At 40.9% G+C, this 22,106-nt stretch overlaps 1 protein-coding gene and 1 long non-coding RNA gene across 2 annotated transcripts in view; both read right to left on the bottom strand.

The window, feature by feature from the left end:
* Positions 1-22,106, bottom strand: part of LOC149104515 (pancreatic secretory granule membrane major glycoprotein GP2-like) — a 290,181-nt gene that overhangs the window by 220,202 nt on the left and 47,873 nt on the right. The gene's annotated exons all lie outside the window — the stretch shown is intronic.
* On the bottom strand, positions 7,083-8,045 carry LOC149104519 (uncharacterized). Its single transcript, XR_016201283.1, has 3 exons — positions 7,992-8,045; positions 7,448-7,583; positions 7,083-7,187 (listed from the first exon to the last, which is right to left on the bottom strand). It is a non-coding gene; the product is annotated as an uncharacterized LOC149104519 (long non-coding RNA).

Raw genomic sequence — 22,106 nt, 5'->3', positions numbered from 1 at the left:
TGATATGGCTTAAAGTTAAAACAGTGCTCAGATAACAGACGTAAACCAATCATGTTACTTAATCGCCTGACAAAAGATTGCACTCCACAAAGTACATATAAACTTTCTGCTCTAATTGTGCATTTTTAATGAGTAAATAGAATACGGTTCTTCAATTAATTTATTTACCTACCTGTAGGTTGGTTAAATACATTTGAAGGAGAGCCACTCTAGTGAAAATTTGAAGTTTATATGTTTTGTTTTGTTTTGTTTTTTTTCGAAATAAAAGACATGGTTAAGATCGTTAAGCTAATTCACTGTCCTCAACCGTTGATCAAATAGATTTTCTGCAGTTAAACCTTAAATCAATGAAGGAAATAAATTTCTCAATTCAATTTCGGTTTTCCTTCTAAGAAATAACATTCTAAACGCAGCGATGATTCAGTTTCAGATTCACGCTATTTAAACTTTCATCAAGATGTTTTATTGTTATACTTTCATTTGTTTGATTGTTACTTTTTTTGAACATCATATACAGTTTATTAAGACGGTCTCCTTCGTAAATGATATCCCTTTTTCATCCCGCGTGTTCGCCCTTTAATTTGTACATTCTACAATGAGAAATTGTAGATGTTGAATACCAAGACATGTGAAAGACTATTGGAAGAGAAAGCTGCTCAAAAATCAATAAGGTACACATCGAAAGATTTCCTAATCAGAGCCTACACTTCATCCCAATGCCCTAAAACTTTAAATTTATGCAATTTTGCCCCTTGATATCACGTTTCTGTTGAAATAGTTCCAAGACATCACTTGTTCTATTAAAAGGATTAAAAATTATCCCTTGTCCCATGTAAATGACTATGATTCCTTGTTCTCAAAAATCTGTGGAGTCTCCAACAAGCAAAGAACGAGAAAGATAAAGATTGTAAAGTACAAGAACTTTAGCTTCACGTGCCTTAACGAAAAAAAGTTTATCATTCGAACAGTTATTTGTTTGCATAGTTTGACGCTGTCATCTTTCGAGGAGTTTACATTTCTAGTTTAGGACGATTCGCCAAAAGGCTGTTAGAAATACATAATAAATCGCGCAACCATACTTACTAAAGTGCAGTTCTTAGAAGGGCCACCTTCTAAAGGAAATTAACACTTAAATTAATTGAGGTATTCGAAATTAACATGACCTAAATAAGGCGAATTAAGGTAATTACCCAACAGATGTGTTTAGTTTGCCCACCACCATGTACGTTAATCAGGCTGTCTATTCTACCAAAGCTAAGACACTTTTTATTTTCACTTTATGAAAAGTGCGAACCTTGTCTGCTAAATAAAATTTTGTTGAACTTAAATCACCGAATACATTTACAACCCTGTGACAACTTCGTCAGAATATTGACTTAAACTAATCCCGAAATTATCGAAATAAAGGTTACTTAGAATTTAATGTTTACATATACAAGAAAAATAAAGCAGCACTTCCAGTAGATAAGGTTCCTCTTTCGTGAATTTTCAAGCGGTCAATGCATGGAAGAAGATATCCAGTAAATCGATGACATGTAGCTTGCTAATCCCGCAATTATGAAAAGCGTTTAGTCAACAATTTATGTTTAACATCTACAAGGAAAATAAAGAAGCTGTTCTAGTAGAGAACCTTTTTTCTTTCTTGCAAGCTGAAGAATTTGTAAAGTGAGATTAGACGTGTGAAAAACTGAGAGTTTGGCCCATCCTTTATCCTTAGATTGTCAATCTGCTTTGCTGTCTATACGAAGAGCTGTGACTTGTTTGTATCTTTTCATCCAGCGTTAGCGCTTCAAGTTTCAACAACGATCAGCACAAATTTCTCTACATGATTGAAATACTTATTAAATAAGCATGCATTCTCGATAAGATGTTTTAACTAAAGAAGATGATTACGGTAAAAGTGACATATATCTGCCTGACATACAAGCACTTTCTCCCAACTACTATATGTAAAAATGTATGTCAGCAAACTACTGAGGAGAATAGCATGGTTGAGTAAAAATAAGTTTAAAAAAATGCGCGTTGGGCAAATTTGAAAGAGAGTTATGAAGTTTTAGCTTCACCAAGCTTCACAAAGCTGGGTTTACGTCGATGGGTTTTCAACACCCTAGAGCTAGTTTTATGCTTTTCTACTTGCGCCGAATGGAAGGAAAGAAAGCTTTTAGCGATAATAAAGCTTTTGTTTTGACGAGCATGCCACATTTTGCGGAAAAGTTCATTACAGGCATCGATCGAGCTCCGTTTAGTTAAGTGATGTTAAGGAGGTTCATGTTTTTTCTATAGTGATGTTTTTGTTTTAAACGGGAAAGGCCAAGAAAACGCCATTTTTCTTTACTTTGAAAAGCCTTTCAAATAGGCAGCAATTATTTTTTACCTCATAGGAACTTCAAAGGCAACGTAGCTTGCAAATTTTAGCATGTAATTTAAGCATTCATGATTTGGTTGCTTGCAGGCAAACATTCGACATTCATTCATCCAGAAGAGATGATATTACGGTGGCAAACAAGGTGGACGTACTGAAGAAACAGCGCGTTGCAACGAAAATGTCAGAGAAAATAGCTTACTGGCCTTGTATTATGACCTGCTAAAAACACCCTTAATCACAGCTTTAGACTAATAATTAAAACTTTGTTAAAAGTTCCGACTTTTCATACTTATTAAAATTTAATTTTGAGAAGATATTTAAAACAGTCGCACAGAAGTTTTCAATACCTTGTAAATAATCTCGATACATTTTTTTACCATTTGTTACTCGAACGTCTGGTGCATTCCTTCTTTATAACACATTGGACACTGATGTTGGGACACTGGGCACCTTCAAGTCGCAATTTAGTGGTAATTAGCGAAGATCGTAAATTAAAATCGACTTTTGAAGGTGAGAGGGGCGGCATGTTTTTTAATCTATCCGTCCCCGAGTTCAAGCGTAAATTCTCATTAGTAGACATCGTACATTTCTTAGCAATTGTTCTTTTGAGGATTTGGTGTTACATCAATATAATATCCACCTTGTTCTTGCCACCTGTCTATGCAGACAGCATATTAATATTCTGATAAGAAAAGAGGTGCCTATTAGCTTTTCAAGTTTTGTTTAAAAATAATATTTTTGGAGCTCGCGATTCTCCCAGGTTTACTGAAAAAGAAGGAACTGTTTCCTCGAAGTATTAGCTTCTGTTTGGTCGACTAATAGGGCTTATTATGTTTTAAGAAAAAGTTTCGTGCAACAAGACCGGAAATAGATTGCCAAGGAAATTGCTAATTATACGAGACACGAAATCTGCGTTAAATCTGCATCATAAACGTATTTTTTAGGTACAGTTGTATGTATGGCAAATTTAAACGAGAGTGGGTCTTCATCTTTGGCAGATTTGGCATTTAATTCGATAATATTTTTACCCTTGCGTCAAGACCTCTTGCGTCAACCTCCGCTGAGAGAGTTATTATTTCAAATTAGCGGTAGGTAAACATCACGATCAGAGCCATTTTCATTATTACACTGTAAATAAAAATATAATAAAATATAATGTTCCTACTTAGTTTCTTTTTATACCCTTTTTTTCGGATACTTTCGCGAGATTTTTTTTCGAGTTATGTGTTTCTATCGGATTGTGGAAATAAACCTTCTACAAGTACGAGCAGAAAAACCGAACAAGTAAATGATAGAACAGATTTCTGTTGCTTGCGCAAACTGGCCTGCATTGCGGGTGGTTTCAAACAAACGGTAGCAAATTAACTTCCTCTAATATGTTAGCCTGCAGAGCAGGCGAGATTTTTTCGAGCGAGCGCTCACATCGTAAAAAGTTTAGCCGCCATCTTGAATTTTTCATGCAGTGGAAGACTGGGGAGAGAAAGGAAGTTTTACCAAGGGGGTGAATGATAGGCAAGAGGAAGGATAGGGGAGGGGTGGAGCGAAGAAAATCTCGCCTGCCCGAGGTCATTGTTCTTTTAGGAAACTCCGTTCGCCCACGAACGGAGTATCTGATTGGTGCGACTTGACCCTACCTGTCAATTGTCTGTCAGTCAGTTTCGTTTCGTTCGTGCGGGTAAGAAACATGGCAAACTCTGTCGAAAGTGATGTTGTTAGATTCGACTCCGCTCTCGAGGAATCTCTCAAGCGTTTATGCGAACTTGGAATGTCTCGCGAATTACGAACGGAGCAAAAAGACGCAATTTCCACACTGGTATCCGGAAAAGACTTGTTGGCAGTGCTACCCACTGGCTTTGGGAAAAGCTTAATGTTTACGTAAAATGGGGTTGACTAGCCTACACGACTTCTACGGTTCGTGATATTTGCACATTTGCCGTTCTCTGTTCGGTCACCCGACCTTTCTTGTCGCTTCACTCGTGTTCATGAAGGGCACTTCATGTTGTGTAATAAGGAGGAATTTTAAGTGGAGTTGAGTCGTTAGATCGTGCTATGGCAAATTTTTACAAGTCAAAGGTCTGCATGGTTTGCGCTGTTATCCGCATGTCGACTCGTTGAGTTTGACACCTCTGTAATTTGCCATGTGTTTATGCATTGTTTAGGCTCATTTCTATTGCAAGATATGCTTTTAAGTCTCCATGAATTTGCTTTCGAGGGACAAAATATGAAATTTGCCGTGAACATGTTGCTTACTTGCATTCTATATTGTGACACCGGGCCCGGCTGTGACTAGTACAAGCACAGTAGGTAGATCCTTATCACGGATATCATATTTGTTCTCGAACGATTTCCTTCGGAGACGCTGTAGCTTTACTTTGAGAAAGCTATACGTTTGTCTAGAGACATTCTTATGTTTCTTGCAGCTATCTGATCGAGCTTATGTTTCTCTTGCTCGATGTATAGGTTTATTCCTCCTTTGGTTGTTCTGGCACCACATGATTCAAGTGTAGCTGTTTACGCGCAGGTCCCGTTAACTGTTTTGCGTGTTTTATATGCCATTGTTCGGCTTAGTTCAGGCAAGACCATGGTTTCGATCCTCCATGTGGATCTCATCAGTTGCCGGTATTTCTAAAATACTCTGTACGTCTGAAGTCGCTAGCGCAACACGTACCTCTGTGAGAATGCAAGACATCCTGCGGCTTGGCACAAACCTCTCGTGGTGTGTACCCTTGTGAGACTTCCGGTGCCGAGAAAACCTCATTTTGATTGGTTACCCGCTCATTTCCATTAATGCAGCGAAGCGCAACTAATCAGGAGGTGTTTCGCATCTTAACGGGCTTTTCGGGCAGGCGTCTTCTCATTTTTCCCCTCCCCCATCCCCCACCGTCTAACATGGCGGTCTAAAAAGGCGGTCGCAAGGTTGTAACGCTAACTCGCCCCAATAAGACGCCTGCACTGCAGGCTACTCATATGTAATTTCAATTACAGGCTAAGAAAAGGTAGGGAAGATTATGCTTCCCTCGCTACAAAACCGTCTATTTTAATTCAAAGCATGGATTGCATAGATATGATACAAAGTAAAATTATGTTCACATCACAAGATAAGAAAATTGAAGTAATTTGATAATTTGATAACTGAATTAATCCAATTTCGACATTGTTTACAAGACTTAAAAGGATCGGGTGATTGTCCATGGTTTTACGGAAAGCACCTCAAGTTAACTGTTAGACACTTTTTCCAATGAAGAGGAAGATACTCAGCATCAACCTTTTATCAAGTAAACAGCTTTTTTTTTCAAAGCTGTCAGTTTCGTTTCATATTTTAGAGGGAAAGCTGCTGATTTAAGATTCGTTTCACTTTTTCGTTTTAGATTCTGACAATGCGTCATTTTTTTAGAATGAATTGGTTATGAGCACATATGCGTGTAGTATTTTATCACATCACTTCCAAATCTACGGCTAATCGGACATCATCAGCGACCGTCTTAGCTCCCGATTCAAACGAAAGACTTAAAACTAACCCTTGATCTCGAAGAGAAGTAGATGGCCTGCTAAGATATCATTCAATTTAGAAAACTGGACAGAATATCGTGACATTAACAGTCTATGCTACGCTTGATTTTCTTTACTCTCGTCACATGTCCGCACTTCACAAGATTAATACAGTACGGCGGAGAGATTTGGGGCTCACCTTGCGTAAGACCGAATAGAAAGGGTGTGATTCGAATTCGAACAAATTAGGTATAATTTCTGCCTATCGATTCGTTTCCCAAATTATCAAAAATCCTTCAACAGCCATCTTTAGCTAAACTGAAGACAACTTAATGAAGACACTATCTATATAAATTACAAAGCAGGTAAATAGTACATTTTCAAACTCACCCTGCGCCCGAGTTGGACAGAGGATTACTGAACTCCATGACACGAAAACGAAAAGCAGAGAAACACTCATTCTTAACCTGCGACGGATGTCTCTATCTAATCACTCTCAGATACAAGTCAATATAGTATCGAATAATCACCAGTGATGTCTGGTCGAATTATGCTTAAACAAAAGCTAACAACGACTAATGAAAGATGGCATGATATGACTCACAGTTAAAACAACGCTTTGATGTCAGACATAAGCCAATCATGTCACTTTTTCGCGTGACGGATGACTCAGCACACCACAGCACGTATATGCTTTAATTCTGTTCTAATTGCGCATTTTTAATGAGGAAAGAGAATACGGTTATTTAATTAATTTGTTTAACAAGGCTGGCTGAATATGTCTAAAGGATAGCCATTCTTGTGTAAATGTAAACTTTTTCTTTATTCGAAATAAGACATAGGCAAGCTAATTCACTGTCTCCAAGCGATATTAAACAGTCCGGGATCGTTATCAGATTTGATAACCTCGACCAAAACAAACCATTAACCAATCGCTGCACAAGTTTTCGCTCACGTGACATTATTTGGTAGCAACAGTGTATAATTCAATATGGCGGTCGACGGGGCGCTGCGTTGAAAGGAGTTACTTTTTTTCACAACATCACAGTGCAATTTCATTTAGTTAATTGTACGTTTGCTTCACAATAGGTTACTGGATTATGGAATAGAAACAGAGATGTATGGAAGAAAACTGTCCTTGTCCAAAAGCTACTGCGAAAAGTTTCATTTTCAGATAGACACCGTATAATATTTGTTCCGAGTAAAAACACGCGAAGGTAGACAACAGTTATTCTGTTCACAAAAGCGTTGTTTATTGATACTAATATGATAGCTTCTGTTTTCACTCAGGCTTAATTTTCTTGGTAGTTGGCGAAGCTGGTTGTTCAACAGTCTGTATAAAATATAAACGAAACACTAGCAGTAAATACATCTTGAGTTTACAAATTGACACTGAGCAAGTTGCTTCTATATTCCAAGCGGAGAGCTGTAACTGAATTTCGTTCAATTTGCACGAGCGAAGCGTGGTTGTAGGACCGAAACATCTCCTACTATGATTCATCACTATCAAATGGAAATAACAGTATCGAAACAATTCGCGACCCTCCCTCTGTCGACTCTCTGTCCAGATATACTGAAGATAGAATAGCTTACCTCGATGGCCATATCCCATCCCTCGCCTAATTCCATTTCTGCGATTGCTAATTCAATCCCCTCCGTGCTGTACATATCGTTTCCATTTTGACGCACCGGAGTTCTCTTTGTCGTTGTGGGCACGCCTGATATGGTTCTGGCACAACAACAAAAATATAACAGGTAAATTTACTTTAATTCGTGATACACCTCCGTTCAGTGGAATGGGTACATGTAACATTTTATGTCGTGAGATGTGACAGTAAACTTGGAAGTCTTGGCATTTCCGGAAAAAAAAATTGTCTTAGTTGTAGATCAGTAGTCTATTGTTGTGCATTCGGTGATATGGAAAAACGCTTTTAATGACCGATTCATATAAAAGAAACTATAATTCAAGTAATATGTTTTCGTACCATAGTTCGCTCGCTAATCCAGCAATAAGCTTCATTATATAACGACTGGTGTGCCAGAAAACTGACCTAGTTTGGCCGGCATTTCCGGAAAATATTTCAGGACCGCGAGTTGTTGAAATTAATTCTTGGGCTCTAAAATATAGGCAACTTACCCTTTAATGTGATTGCCGATTTTCCCGCAGTCCGAAAGGTGTTTTAGTTACCTGTTTAAGAGCAGCTTCGCCTAAATATCAACTAGACTTGGAAATAGCGAAAAAATCGAACTTCTTCAAACTCGCCCAGAATGAAGCCCCACGGGCACTAGTTACAAAAATATTGTTTTATGTTCGATAAATCAAAAATTATTTTTTTTACGCAATTTTTTCGTTCGATGCCCCAAATCGGCCAAAATCGATCGAAAATGAGCGGCATATTCAGAGGCTCGTAAACTCAAAAGTAAAAATCTTCATAACAAACTGATTGCATGTTGTATTTGTACTTCCTTTCTTGTATATTTAGAGCTAAACAGATCGCGATTTGATTAGAACTAAAATATTTGACGAATTTTCAAAGGTAACAACCCAAGACAGCTAAACAAGAGGTCTACATTTAGCCTATTTTCAAATGCTAAAAAGGCGTTCTGGTACACGGCTTTTCCCAAAACGACTTCTTTGGTCTGAAAGAGCATTGTTTCTTCTTCAAATTAGTGAAATAAAATTTTTGGGTAAATAAAATCGCGAGCGCTGAGATAGCGAACTAAATGCAGTACTTCTTCCTGAAAACGTGACCTTTGACCCAAGCGTAACGGAAACCGATTACTGCAAGAAAACCCGGAAGAAAAGCAAACGCTTCGTTATTTTGAAACATTTTCAAGTGATTTCTCGCCGAAACCATTATTGCAAGAAACTATTTCCAGATATGAAATCTTACAGGGTCAAAGAAGGAGCTAAAGGGCGCATTTTGACACAATAACTTTGTTTGCTGAGAATTGATGTCAATGACCGTTAACGAATTCCAGTGAAATTTGCGAACTTGAACTATGTTAGCCGATACTTACCTGAATATTTATATTTATAGCAGAATTGTCTTCTTGGATTAGCCTTCAAAAGATGCTGGATCCAGCTTTGGAAACCTCTAAAAGAAGAAATGGTTAATCTTCCGTGACCTGCCCGCTGCTATAAATTCCATGCACACGCCGACCGCATGTTTGTCGTAAGACTAACTGAACTCCACTGACAGTTTCCATAGGTAACCCCAAAATACACAATGCCGCAAAATGTAAAGTGAAATTGGCTGTCTTCGGGAACAGTTAGAAGCTAGAGTCAGGTTCCATTGCCTTTAAAAAGTGCTTGATTTTACTTCGTTCACTCAGTAGTTACTGTCACGTTCGAATACTGTGTATCAGTCACGCCAAAACACTGCAGACCGTGCAGACTGAGTAAGTTTCCCATACAAAGACTTTTACGCGTTTGTCTATTGAATCAAAAGTCACATACTGCGCTTGTGATGCCTGTTGATAAATGACAAACTTTCAGATATATTGAACACCATTTTGTAACTAGCGCCAAAAAAAAAAGAGTCAAAACTAAAGGCTCAAACAAGTCTGCACGGTCTGCAGTATTTTTCGCGTGACCGATTTGCGGTATTCGAACGTGACAGTAAGAAATACTGCGTGAACAAAGTCGACACAAACAAATAAAATCAAGCACTTTTTAAAGGTAATGGATCTTGACTCTAGCTTCTAACTGTTCCCGAAGACAGCCAATTTCACTTTACATTTTGCGGCATTGTTTATTTTGGGGTTGCCTATGGAAACTGTCAGTGGAGTTCAGTCAGTTTTACGACAAACATGCGGTCGGCATGTGCATGGAATTTATAGCAGCGGGCAGGTCACGGAACATTAACCATTTGTTTCCAAATGTGGATCCAGCTTCTTTTTAAGGTTAATCCAAGAAGACGACTCTTCTATAAATCAGTATAAATATTCAGGTAAGTATCGGCTAACATAGTTCAAGTTCGCAAATTTCACTGGAATTCGTTAACGGTCATTGACTTCAATTCTCAGCAAACAAAGTTATTGTGTCAAAATGCGCCCTTTAGCTCCTTCTTTGACCCTGTAAGATTTCATATCTGGAAATAGTTTCTTGCAATAATGGTTTCGGAGAGATATCACTTGAAAATGTTTCAAAATAACGAAGCGTTTGCTTTTCTTCCGGGTTTTCTTGCAGTATTCGGTTTCGTTACGCTTGGGTCGAAGGTCACGTTTTCAGGAAAAAGTGCTGCATTTAGTTCGCTATCTCAGCGCTCGCGATTTTATTTACCCAGAAATTTTATTTCACTAATTTGAAGAAGAAACAATGCTCTTTCAGACCAAAGAAGTCGTTTTGGGAAAAGCCGTGTACCAGAACGCCTTTTTAGCATTTGAAAATAGGCTAAATGTAGACCTCTCGTTTAGCTGTCTTGGGTCGTTAATTTAGAAAAATCATGAAATATTTTGATTCTAATCAAATCGCGATCTGTTTAGCTCTAAATATACAAGAAAGGAAGTACAAATACAACGTGCAATCAGTTTGTTATGAAGATTTTTACTTTTGAGTTTACGAGCCTCTGAATATGCCGCTCATTTTCGATCGATTTTGGCCGATTTGGGACATCGAAACGAAAAAATTGCGCAGAAAAATAATTTTTGATTTATCGAACATAAAACAATATTTTTGTAGCTAGTGCCCGTAGGGCTTCATTCTGGGCGAGTTTGAAGAAGTTCGATTTTTTCGCTATTTCCAAGTCTAGTTGATATTTAGGCGAAGCTGCTCTTAAGAAGTATTGCACCCAGCCTATCTGTCTTCCAGCAACTTCTCTCAAAGTGTGATTTTTCTTAGCGCTCTTTGATACCAGACTGTGGCACGTCTAGAAGTGTCTCGGGTATTTCTCTAATTTCTGGCAAAACACAACGAAGTGCGAACGGGTCTTTGTTTCCATTTTCAGGAAGGACATGAAAAGGAGTTCCTTCTGGCCCCTTGATTTTGAACTTATGGTAACCCTTCAAAAGAAAATAAACAACTAATGTTAGATTCGCAATTGGTTTCCCGACCACCTGGACTGCCGCACCACGAATCGAGCGACTCACTAAGAGCTATAATTTTTCTGAAGGGGTTTAGATGATTTATGTAAGTTACGTTTACCTACCCCTTCATTTTTCCACCAGTAATTCTTAAAGTTGAACGGTGCGTATCTGTCAGGCCTAAAAGGAACGAAAATTTTATGCTGCAAAACTCGACAACAATAAACCTACCCTATGTAATGACCAAGCTATATCCACAAAATCGACATCAATTTGCTATTTTGATCCTATGGGTACCAGCATCCGCCATCTCAATACCTAGGAACACATCAATTACAGCTGTAAATATGGCCGCCGTTACGAACAACAACACATCGCAAATCAAAATACCCCCGTGCACTTTTTTCACAGATCGTGCACAACACTAAAAACACGTTAAATCCCAAGAATATGGCGTGAAGATTAACGACATATTTTTTGTGATTTTCGCAAAAATCTGCAAGTAACTTAAATCTAATGACAAAATGAAGAACATACCTGGTTTGGATGCAAAATTGCAAGCGCTGTTTCACTTTACGAGTAGCATTTTGCATCGTTTACGATGGTCTTCAACCGCCACCTTCAAAACACGCGAGGCTCCTTCTTTTCTGCTAATTATCGAATAGAATTATGGGTAAATTACCCGAGTATAATCGAACAAATAACGAGCAAAGCGAAGTGAATACGAAAAATCCCGATTTTTGAAATGGCCGCCATGTTGTGACGTCACATGGTTATCAAATCTGCTAACGATCCCGGACTGTTAAAAGGGATCTTCTGCAGTTAAACCTTGGATCACAGTAGAAAATAAACTTCCGGTTTTCCTTATTACAAATAACTAGGCGCAAGATGATTCAGTTTCAGATTCTCGCTATTTCTTTTCATCGCATCAAGCTTCTTGACTGGTATACCCTCATTTGTTTGAATGTTATTTTTGTGAACTGGATGGCTTATCAAGTTGGTATCGTTAATGATTTCCCTTTTCCATCCCGCGCGTTTTCCCTGAAATTATTTCATTCTAAATGACAAATTCACGTTGCTTTATACCCAGATCAGACATGTCTAAGAATATTGGGGGTGAAAGGTGCTCCGAAATCAATAAGATTTAAGATGCAATATCATCTAGTCAGAGTTTACACTTTTTCATAATGTCGTTAAACTTTGCGTTTTTGCAATTTTGCTTTTTGACATCAAGTTTCTGTTGATAGTTCCCAGACAGCAATTTTTCCTTTAAAATAATCAAAAATTATCCCTTTTTGCATGTAGTATGAAGACCATGTCCCCATGTTGGCGAAAATATCTTAAAGTCTCCCATGGGCGAAGAAAGAGGAAGATAAAGATTGTCAAGTGGACGTAGTTTAGCTAAACCACATGTTGTCTATATAGAAGAAATTGTGATCATTATGCGACCAGTGTTTATATTCACAGCTTGACTTCGTCATTCTTAAAATAGTTTATACTTCTATTGAAAAAGAATTCGCCAAAGGGTTGTGAGAGAAACAGAGCACAGGGTTAGGGACAGATTGAAGTGGAGAGAAGGTGTTGCGGCCCTATATCCCACGTGGTGAAGCGGACAGTTATTAGTTATGTAGTTTACCCTGCAGGTTGGTGTCGTTGCCCGGAGTGTGGCCGTCACCATGTCAAGGGTGCGAGTTGGGGCGTTCATTTTGGGATTCAGTTAATTTAGTTTTCACCTGCAATCATGGACAAAAGTCTTGAGACAAATTTGCACTCTTGGCGCTTTTGCACACACGCCAGACAACAGTCGCGAGCGAGAACAACTTCACCTGCTTAGCCTCTCCACCCACCCTACCTACAACGTGTAATTTCGCCTGAGTTTTAACAGTGTATTTAGTAGGGAGGAGAGAATAACATTAGTATCCCAAGGGCTTTCGTCCACCATTACAGTTCTTGATTTGCTTCATTACGGTTTTCAGTCTGATGATTTATGGATTTTTAAAAGATATATTACACTGGTTACAAAACGAGCGCAAGATTCAAAGGGCGAAAAGAACTATCCCCCTCCCCTTAAGAACAAACAAACAAACAAAAACGAACAAAAGAAAAAGCCTGCGAACCTTTCTCGCTATATAAAACCGTTGTCAGCGTAGACAACAAGAAGAGAATCTGGGCAATGGAGTCGAAGTTAAAAATTACATTGTATAGTCTTGTTAATGTAAAATTATAACTACATCAGTGATTGACAGGGATTGGCTCTGCGAGGTATCAGAATTTCCCTGATTTTCCTAAATTCTTGGTTCCAGACCTCGCACCAGTTGACCGCGTACTTAAATTTTATTACGGCCGCCACACAACACAAAATACGAGCGATGAAGATAAGCTTGCATTTCCTTCCAAATCTTAAATTTGCTAACCCTGAGAAAAAAAGATTACGGCCTTTCCGATTGATACGTTGTTGTCGTTTTAATTTGTTACACGGTGAAAAAAAAAATCGTCACCTGGTAAACGTTCTTAGAGCGTCTAGTTACATGTAATTTGGGTAAAACTGAATTACCTTGACCAAAAAAAAAAAAAAAGAAAGGAAAAAAAGAAAAAGAAAACGAAAACGAAAGACATCCAGACTTTTAGGTTAGAATAAGTGCTAATAAATGGCCTGTAATGGATTTCAAAAATAACCCTTAACTGTCAACTCAAAAGTTAACTTAGCATATACATGTAGGTTAGTGATACTAGAAGCTGTGAATTTGATATGTTTTAGAGAATAGTATTTACATGTAAATCTGTTCATTTACAGGCTCAAATAATGTATTTAAAACCTGGAAAATCTGACTCAACTATTACTTTTTTTTCCTAGAACTCTAGAGAATATCTTATAATGGCTTCATTATCAAAAACGTTTGCTGCCACTGCAACATATCCCTATCAAGTTGTCAGGTCTAGGCCTCAGGTAAGGACTGTGCAGGGATTATTTGATGTCGTTCGAAATGGTGCAGCACTTCCCATGTAAAGGTTTTCAGAACAGAGGGCGTTCCAAGAGCAGTGGGTCATGGAATCCATTGCATGACTTTGTATGCATGACTGGTAACCAGTCTACAATCACAGACAAAAAAGTTAGGACACGAGGCAAGTTCTCCCTTCCCATCACTTACGATGTTGATAATCGGTGATTTTGTCCCTTTTTGTTGAGAAAAACGCAACGTTTGCCAACATTGATTAGGGGGTAGGGGGAATACGTGATCCAGCTCAGCTGTCCCAACTACGTTTGTCCGGGATTGTCTGAAAGAGATATGCGAAGAATTTTCTAGTGAAGGTAACGCCAACGATTGTCATGGCGTCACAATATTTTAGAATTTTGATTTCGGGTCAATGACGTACACTTTGTCTCTGTAAATTGGACAGAAGTTTTCTACGTCAATCTGGATTAAGGCTCAGTGGATATATTCGTGGAATATAACTCGTAACCGCCTGTAATAGAACGAAATTTGCGATCTGCTTCAAGCAAAATGGGATTTAGAGCTCTTGTCTATTATTTAGGACATTTTCCAGGATTATTAATTCGCGAAGTAGCAGATCTTTGTGTTGTTTCACGGAATAGTGTTAAATAAGTTGATTGAAGCTTACCCGTGTACAGTGTTCAGATGTATCACGATTACACGCGACACAACAACTTCCGGGTTCCATGCATTTAATTAACGCGCACGAATAACCAACAACGATTAACCATTTGAAAGTCAGCGTTTTGCAACCTAAACTTCGCTGATCTTCCCAATTGGCGGAAGGTATACAAATTTCCCACTTCACACGTTTGAAATGCAGGATGGAAGTGTTACACTCTACTCAATCTCGCACAGGAACTACTACAAAACTACAATGACAACACGTTTTCTCATCGATCCTCGTTTCGTTTTCATTCTCGCCAACGCGTGGGATTTTCGATCCCATAATAATAAGTAACCTGGGGCTGGGCCCAGTCCCTCACGTTCTACTTGTAACACACTCCCCTCCAACAGAAATGTCGTCCCGACATTATAACAGGAAATACAAAACCAAAAAGAACAATGGTTAGGAGGAAGCGTCAGTTCTCATCATGTTTCAAACTGAATACTTATTGTGGCAGTTCCATTATCCGCAGGTTTTGTCTTTAACAGTTTGTAACTAGAGGGAAAATCCAACACAAATTTCGCTTATGAGTTAAATCACAGAAGGCGAGCAACAGGTCTGCTTGTCCATGGTTAATACTCGGAGTAATCAGTTGTGACTTCAGGAGTGTTCATTACTGGTTTGTCCATATGGGCTGTGGTATATACTGCAGCTGTGGAATAAATGGGATGTGCGGGGTGGAGTGAACACACCGGCAGTGAGGTACAAGCCAGTTGGCCATGACTTGGTAGGGAAGTATCACCTGAGGGCATCGAATTGCGTTTACTACTGGGTTTAAACGTTGGTACTCGGGTACCCCCATCTGACTGTAAGTCAGAATCCGAGGGGGTCGTCTCTCCCTTCTAGGTCGCGTAGCTCCCTCTAGGTGTTCCTCTGAATCTGAATTGTCACTTTCCTCAGGGGCCATATCAGTCACATCTAGAACGGATGAATTTGGCACTGACGGGTCACCAGTGTCCACTTGTGGGTCAGGTTGGTCCCTGGTATCTGACATAGTGGCACAATCTTCATTATCACAGTGATCCTGTGGGTCCATAGGAGGGGTGTCTACTTCCGCCGGAAAGGTTATTTCATGGGTGACTGGAGAGGACAGTGTGTTCATCTCATACTCATCATCGGAACTCTCTCCAATGTCTTCAGGCTGAGGTGGCACTCTAGGTCTTAGTTGGGTGGTCTTGGATGATGCTCTCGTTGGTTTAGGCAGTGGTAAAGCATCACAAGGAAGTAGCAAGTTACGGTGTAACACTCGTTGTTTCCCACGGCCAAGTTCTGGCTTTACTCGATAGACTGGACTATCAGCTATGCGTTCCTCGACTACATAAATTTGCTCTTCCCAGTGTGAACGGAGCTTTCCAGGTCCTCCCCTTTCTGAAAGGTTTCTAACAAGTACGCGGTCGCCGGGGAGTAGGACTGCTGCGGAAGCCTTCTTGTCGTAATACACTTTACTCCTGGCTGACGATTTCTGGGTGTTCCTAGATGCTAGGTCGTAGGTCCGTCTCATATCTGCTTGTCACGTCTTTACATAGTCCTGGTAATCACCCTGTTGAAGGTCGTTGTCTAGGTCAAACAGCAAATCAACTGGTAATCGTCGGGAACGGCCAAACATCAGGTAAAATGGCGAGAACCCAGTCGTTTCGTGTCTTGTGCAGTTGTACGCATGTATAAGCTTGTTTAAGGAATCTTTCCAGTTCGATTTCTTTTCCTCCGGGAGGGTCCTTAGCATCGAGAGTAACGTTCGGTTCATGCGTTCTACCTGGCCATTGCCCTGTGGGTGGTATGGAGTGGTTCGCGAGCTGGCAACTCCACTGAGACGTTTTAGGTTGTGGAACAATTTGTTTTCAAACTCACCACCTTGGTCGTGATGTATTCGTGCTGAGAAACCGAACCTTGGGATAAACTCATTGTAGATCTTCTCAGCAGCAGTGCGGGCCGTCTTGTTGCGCGTTGCATAGGCTTGGGCATATTTGGTAAAGTTATCAACAATCAGCAGTACATATTCATATCCACCTTTGCTCTTGTCCAGATGCAGAAAATCAATGGAAACTACTTCAAAGGGTGCTGATGTCATCAGGTGCATCATAGGTGCTTTCGTGACTGTGTTTGGTTTCTTCTGTTTGATGCATCTGCAACGTTGTGTCACAAAATACTCTATGTCACGGTACATATGTGGCCAGTAGAGGCGGGACCTTGCAAGTTCTGCGACTCTCTCCACTCCAAGGTGTCCCATCTCTGTGTGTAGTTCTTTAAGTACCACTGGGATGAAGTTGTGTGGCAGAACTAATTGTATCTTAGAGCTTGTTCTTCGTCGCAGGATACCATGTTCATCAACTTCCAGTTTCTTCCATTCTCTCATAAGGTTGGTAACTCCATGGGGTTCATTCTTCAGTTGGCCGCCACCCGGTTTGATCCCGTGTGTCTTGTAGTAAAGCACGCGGCATATAGCACTATCCGAGTGCTATGCCTCCTTGATTTCACTAGGGCTGAAGGGTTTTAGATTCAGATCCTTTAATGTCGGTTCAGGAGTTGTCAAGTCTGCGGCAATTGCCGTAACCCATGGGATTGTGCCTTTTGCCTGTTCCCTAACTGCTTCCACGGTTGCTTCAAGGACATCTTTGGGTACTTCCTCTGTCCAATCGCTCATATACTTGTCTATGTCCAATGGGATTCTTGACAGAACATCCGCGTCAACATTAGTCTTGCCCGGTCGGTACTTGATTGTAAAGTTATAATCCGCTAACTCGGCCACCCACCGATGCCCCGTGGCATTCAACTTTGCTGATGACATCACATACGTTAACGGGTTATTGTCAGTGAAAACAGCGAAGGATGGAGCATAGAATAAGTAATCCCTGAATTTGTCAGTAATTGCCCACTTTAGGGCCAAGAATTCTAACTTTCCTGAGTGCAAGTGGTAGTTCCGTTCCGCGGGCGTCAATGTCCTTGAGCCATAGCCAACAACTCTCAATTTCCCCACTTGTTCTTGGTAGAGCACCGCCCCAAGTCCTTCGCTTGAGGCATCCGTGTGCAGTACAATTGGTCGTTCAAAGTCAGGGTAAGCCATTACCCCTGGCTGCATAAGAAGTTCAATTAGGAAGTTTAATCGCTCTTGGTGTCTTTCATTCCACGGGATTTTGTGATTTGATGACGATTGTCCTTTCGATGTCGGCAACTTTCACTTGGGGTGCTCTTTCTGTCCTTTAGCTCTGCTGGGCTGGTCACTGCATTCTTTAACTGAAAGTAGGTCATAAAGGGGTTTGGCTAATCTGGAGAAGTCGCGAATATATTGGCGGTAATAGCTTATGAAACCCAGGAGTTTGCGCAATTCACCAACAGTTCTTGGTTTAGTTTCCTTAAGGGCTGCCACTGCTGCAACGTCTGCTGAGTCCATCGTGTAGCCATCTGCTGAGACTATTCTGCCTAAGTAACGAACACGGGGCTTAAACAACTCACATTTATTTGGCTTCAGCTTGATACCATACTCCTGCAAACGTTTAAGTACCTTTCGCACATTGTCTACATGCTCAGAAAATGTTCTACTGTACACCAGGACATCATCAAGATATGGAATACATATTTCATCGCGAAGACCTTCTAGGCATTTCTCCATGTACCTCTGGTACGCTGCCGGTGTATTTTTAAGGCCAAAAGGAATCCGGTTCCACTGGTATAAACCCCAGGGGGTGATGAACGCAGTTAGATGTCGGTGTTCTTCTGCTACGAATCCTTGGTGATATGTCTTTCCTTGGTCTAACACTGAAAAGTAAGTTTTCCCACTGAGACTATTCAGGATGTCTTGGATGCGAGGGATGGGCTGGCGGTCATCCTCAGTTTTGCTGTTTAACTGCCTATAGTCAACACATAGTCTCAGACTGCCGTCTTTTTTTCTCACACACACCACTGGGGAAGAGTAGGGTGACTTTGAGTTGCTTATCCAACCACGATTGATCATATCCTGCAAGTGTGACTTTACCTCTTCGTACAAGGGCTTTGGAATTGAATTGTACGTTTTTTGTACTGGGACGTCATCTCTCAGGTTGATTTCCAATTTCAAATGTTCGGCACATCCAATGTCACCATCATCTATAGCGAAGGCCCCGGATTCTTCCCTCAACATCTCCTTGACAATCACCCGTTGCTTACTTGACAAATGGCTCAAGTCAACTGGGGGAGTCCACTTTGCTTTACTTTGTTCGGGCTGACTTGGCTCCCACTCATAACTGGTTGCCTCACTCCAAGTTTCACCTTCCTCTTTCTCTTGTTTCTGTTCAGCTTCGACTGGCAGTGGCGTGACGGACTGCACTAACTGTATAGTGCCCAGTTCTGTCCGCCTACGTAAGGTCATCTCTCGTTCGGTGTTGTTGCATACTGGAACATACATTCGGCTCGAAGACCTCGGGGAGATTCAGTGGAGACAGCCCTGAACTTCTAGCCCCTCAGGCCACGCCCCTTCCTCTTTGGGCTCAAACACAACAGGCAAATCTTCTTCTAATAGTCCAAAGTGTACCTGACATTTGACTCTCACAGTCTCTCTTGGTGAGACACGTATGTCTTGTCTGCCGACTGTGAGCATACCGGTGTCAGCTTCATTATCCATACTTTGGATGAAATTAACCAGCGCTCTTGCTTCGCCCTCTTTCACAGATGGGAACGAGTCATTCACTATTCGGGGTAATAGGCTGGTTGTGTTGGGGCTACTACTCCTCTTAATGACCTCTTCAATGACATTAAAGCCGATGATGGGATACTCCTGATTATCTTCACTTCCTATTAGTATGGGTACTGTCAATGGCTCCGAGTACCCGTCCTCCCCAACCAACTGGAACTCTACCTCAATCCAGCCATCATATGCGATTTTTGTACCGTTCACGGCCTGGAGATTTAATCCATCTTCCCCCAATAACTCGCTTATGTCTCTTACTGGCTCGTTTGGTAGGTTAATTTCTTTCCAATGTTTGGACACAACAAAAACTTGAGCTCCGGTATCCCACAGGGCATCCACCTTTTCCCCTTGAATCAAGCAGGAAACCACACATTTTCTTCCCACTAATTTGGTGAGTTTAGAGCGTTGTCTCGGGGTTAGGTGGGAACTGAACGACGTGTTCAATGTTTCAACACTTGCCCTTTCCCTCAGTTCAACTTCGCTGATGGCTTGACATAGTTTCTTATGCTTCTCCCAATGTTCCCTTTGACAAACTTTTGAACAATAGTGGCTAGTATGGCACTGTGAACACCGCAAGTATTGATGTGCCCAATCCTCCCTCTTTCCACAGTTCATGCATTGTTGGGACTGCTCATGAATCGGGGGAGCTGCTCCTTGTCCCGTGGGGGCAACCCTTGTCTGTTTCCCTGGGGGCTTGCTGAGTTATAGCCCCTTCGGCTTGACCTTAGGCATTGGTAACTGAAGTGGCCGACATCACCACAGTTGAAACAATGGTTGCAACGGAAACCCCTTCCTTGTCTTTCACAATTCCAGCACCCTCTAGGGCGAACCCTCCCTTGCTCTACAGGGTTGTACTGTGGGTGAGGGCTAGCGCGGCTTTGTTGTTCCATGCCCTCCCGGATAGCAGCCAATTCCGCTTTCAACTCTCTAACTTCAGTAAGAAGGTTAACTTTTGGTGGCTTTTCTGGGGTTTTACCTTCAACTGAGGCATGGCTGTCGTCATGGGTGGCCAATTGAGCTACAAGCTGTGTGGGGGTTCGGTTTGTGAACTGGTCATGACGGGAACCAAGCTTCTGCATTCTTTCTGTTTCATTACTAACTGCTGCATTCAATTTCTCAAAAAGTTCTTCATCTTCCACTTGGGTGTTTTGCAGGCATGGTTTTATCTCCATTTTAATGCTATCATTCCGTAACCCAGTTAATAATGAATGCAGAAACATGCACTGTACCAGCTTTGGGTCATACTTCAAATCAGATCCTGCTTCTTGAGATGCAAACAGTACTTTCTGCTTTAGATCAAGGAGGCGAACAAGAAAGTCCTGAGGGGTCTCCCCAGCTTCCTGTACTGCCGAACTGAGCAGCTGATACATTTCCGTAGCCCCCCTTTCTTGGTGATGTGACCGGAGTATTTTACGTAATCTGGCAAGATCTAGATCGGGCTTACCTTCCAAGTAGCTCCTCAATCTAAGGCCTGGATTGATGGCTCGAATAACGGCCTCGACAATTTCTTCTTCTTTATAGCCCCGTTTCAATCCAGCGTTAATTTGGTGAACAAGACTGGTAAAGCTCAAGCGATCTTTCTGACGTGAATCTCCAATCTGTCCCGATATTTTAAATTCCTTCCTGAACGGTGGAATCGCTGTGGTTTCTTTAGGCGTAACTGCATTTGTGCTTGACTTGACAGCAGACTTCTGATCCACATGTTCGGTTTTCACACCACCCTCTTGTTCACTCTTCGCGTCCTTCGTTGCCGGTTTCTTTTCTTTAATTGTTTCTCTGAGATTCGTTAGTGCTTCAGTTCCGAGTTCTTCGGCGTCTAAATATTTCGTTAGGATTTGTATTAACGCCAGACGTCCCGTATCCGTCTCTTTAACTTCAATATGTAGCCCCGCACAGATTTCTCGAAGACTCGCTTCGCTAAGCTGACAAATTGCTGTTCTCACCTCTATCTGAATCTCTTCGACGACTTTTATAGACATTTCGATGGTTTCTTTGTCACGTCGGGGTCACCAAATGTTACACTCTACTCAATCTCGCACAGGAACTACTACAAAACTACAATGACAACACGTTTTCTCATCGATCCTCGTTTCGTTTTCATTCTCGCCAACGCGTGGGATTTTCGATCCCATAATAATAAGTAACCTGGGGCTGGGCCCAGTCCCTCACGTTCTACTTGTAACAGAAGCAATTTGGTGGCAAAATAGTAGAGTTTGACACTTGAAATATGATTAACCATTTGCCGGAGACTAAGTTAACTACGCGTCTACCCTTCCTATCTTAATTGAACGGTTAACCATATAAACCTTCTCGCAAAGCTCTGTTTTGCTAGTTTTTGATCCCAAACAATGTTAAATAGTTTTTAGTGATTAGTATGAAGCGGAAAAAAGTATAATTCGAATGACACGAAGCAGTTTGGAACGAAAATGTTTTATCCGGAGACACTTCCAAAGCCGAGAACACACCTCGCTTTATACGCGTTCCGGTATTGGAGAGGAAAACGAAGAGAGACATGCCTAATTTAATCGCGTTTAGGTAGCAGCAACGCTTTATTGCTGTGCGCTGATAAACTCTGCGAGACAGCAAGGACAAGGCGAAAATATTCACTTGCTCGGTGCCCACTGTTTCAGCCGAATTTACATCATTTCTGTTTTGCGCGAATCAACCACCCCTCTAAAGAAGTAGACAAGATCATTTTTTCAGTGCAGGAAATAGAAACATCCTTTTCAACACAATATCTTGCGCATAGTTGGATTAGAGGGGCGAACAAGTGAGTCATTTGCCCCTTGAGAAGCAATAGAGGTTTATGTCACGGACTTATCGATCGCCTACCGTAGAAGGTCATTTAAAAAGATGACTTTACGATCTTTGGCGCCTACCCAGGTAAAACTTGTCGTTGTATGCTGT

The sequence above is a fragment of the Orbicella faveolata genome, unplaced genomic scaffold (assembly GCF_042242905.1).
Source record: "Orbicella faveolata isolate gen_17 unplaced genomic scaffold, um_ofav_v1 contig_34, whole genome shotgun sequence".
NCBI lineage: Eukaryota > Metazoa > Cnidaria > Anthozoa > Scleractinia > Merulinidae > Orbicella > Orbicella faveolata.
Note: the sequence above shows the minus strand (reverse complement) of the source record. Positions and strands in the feature narration are given on the sequence as shown.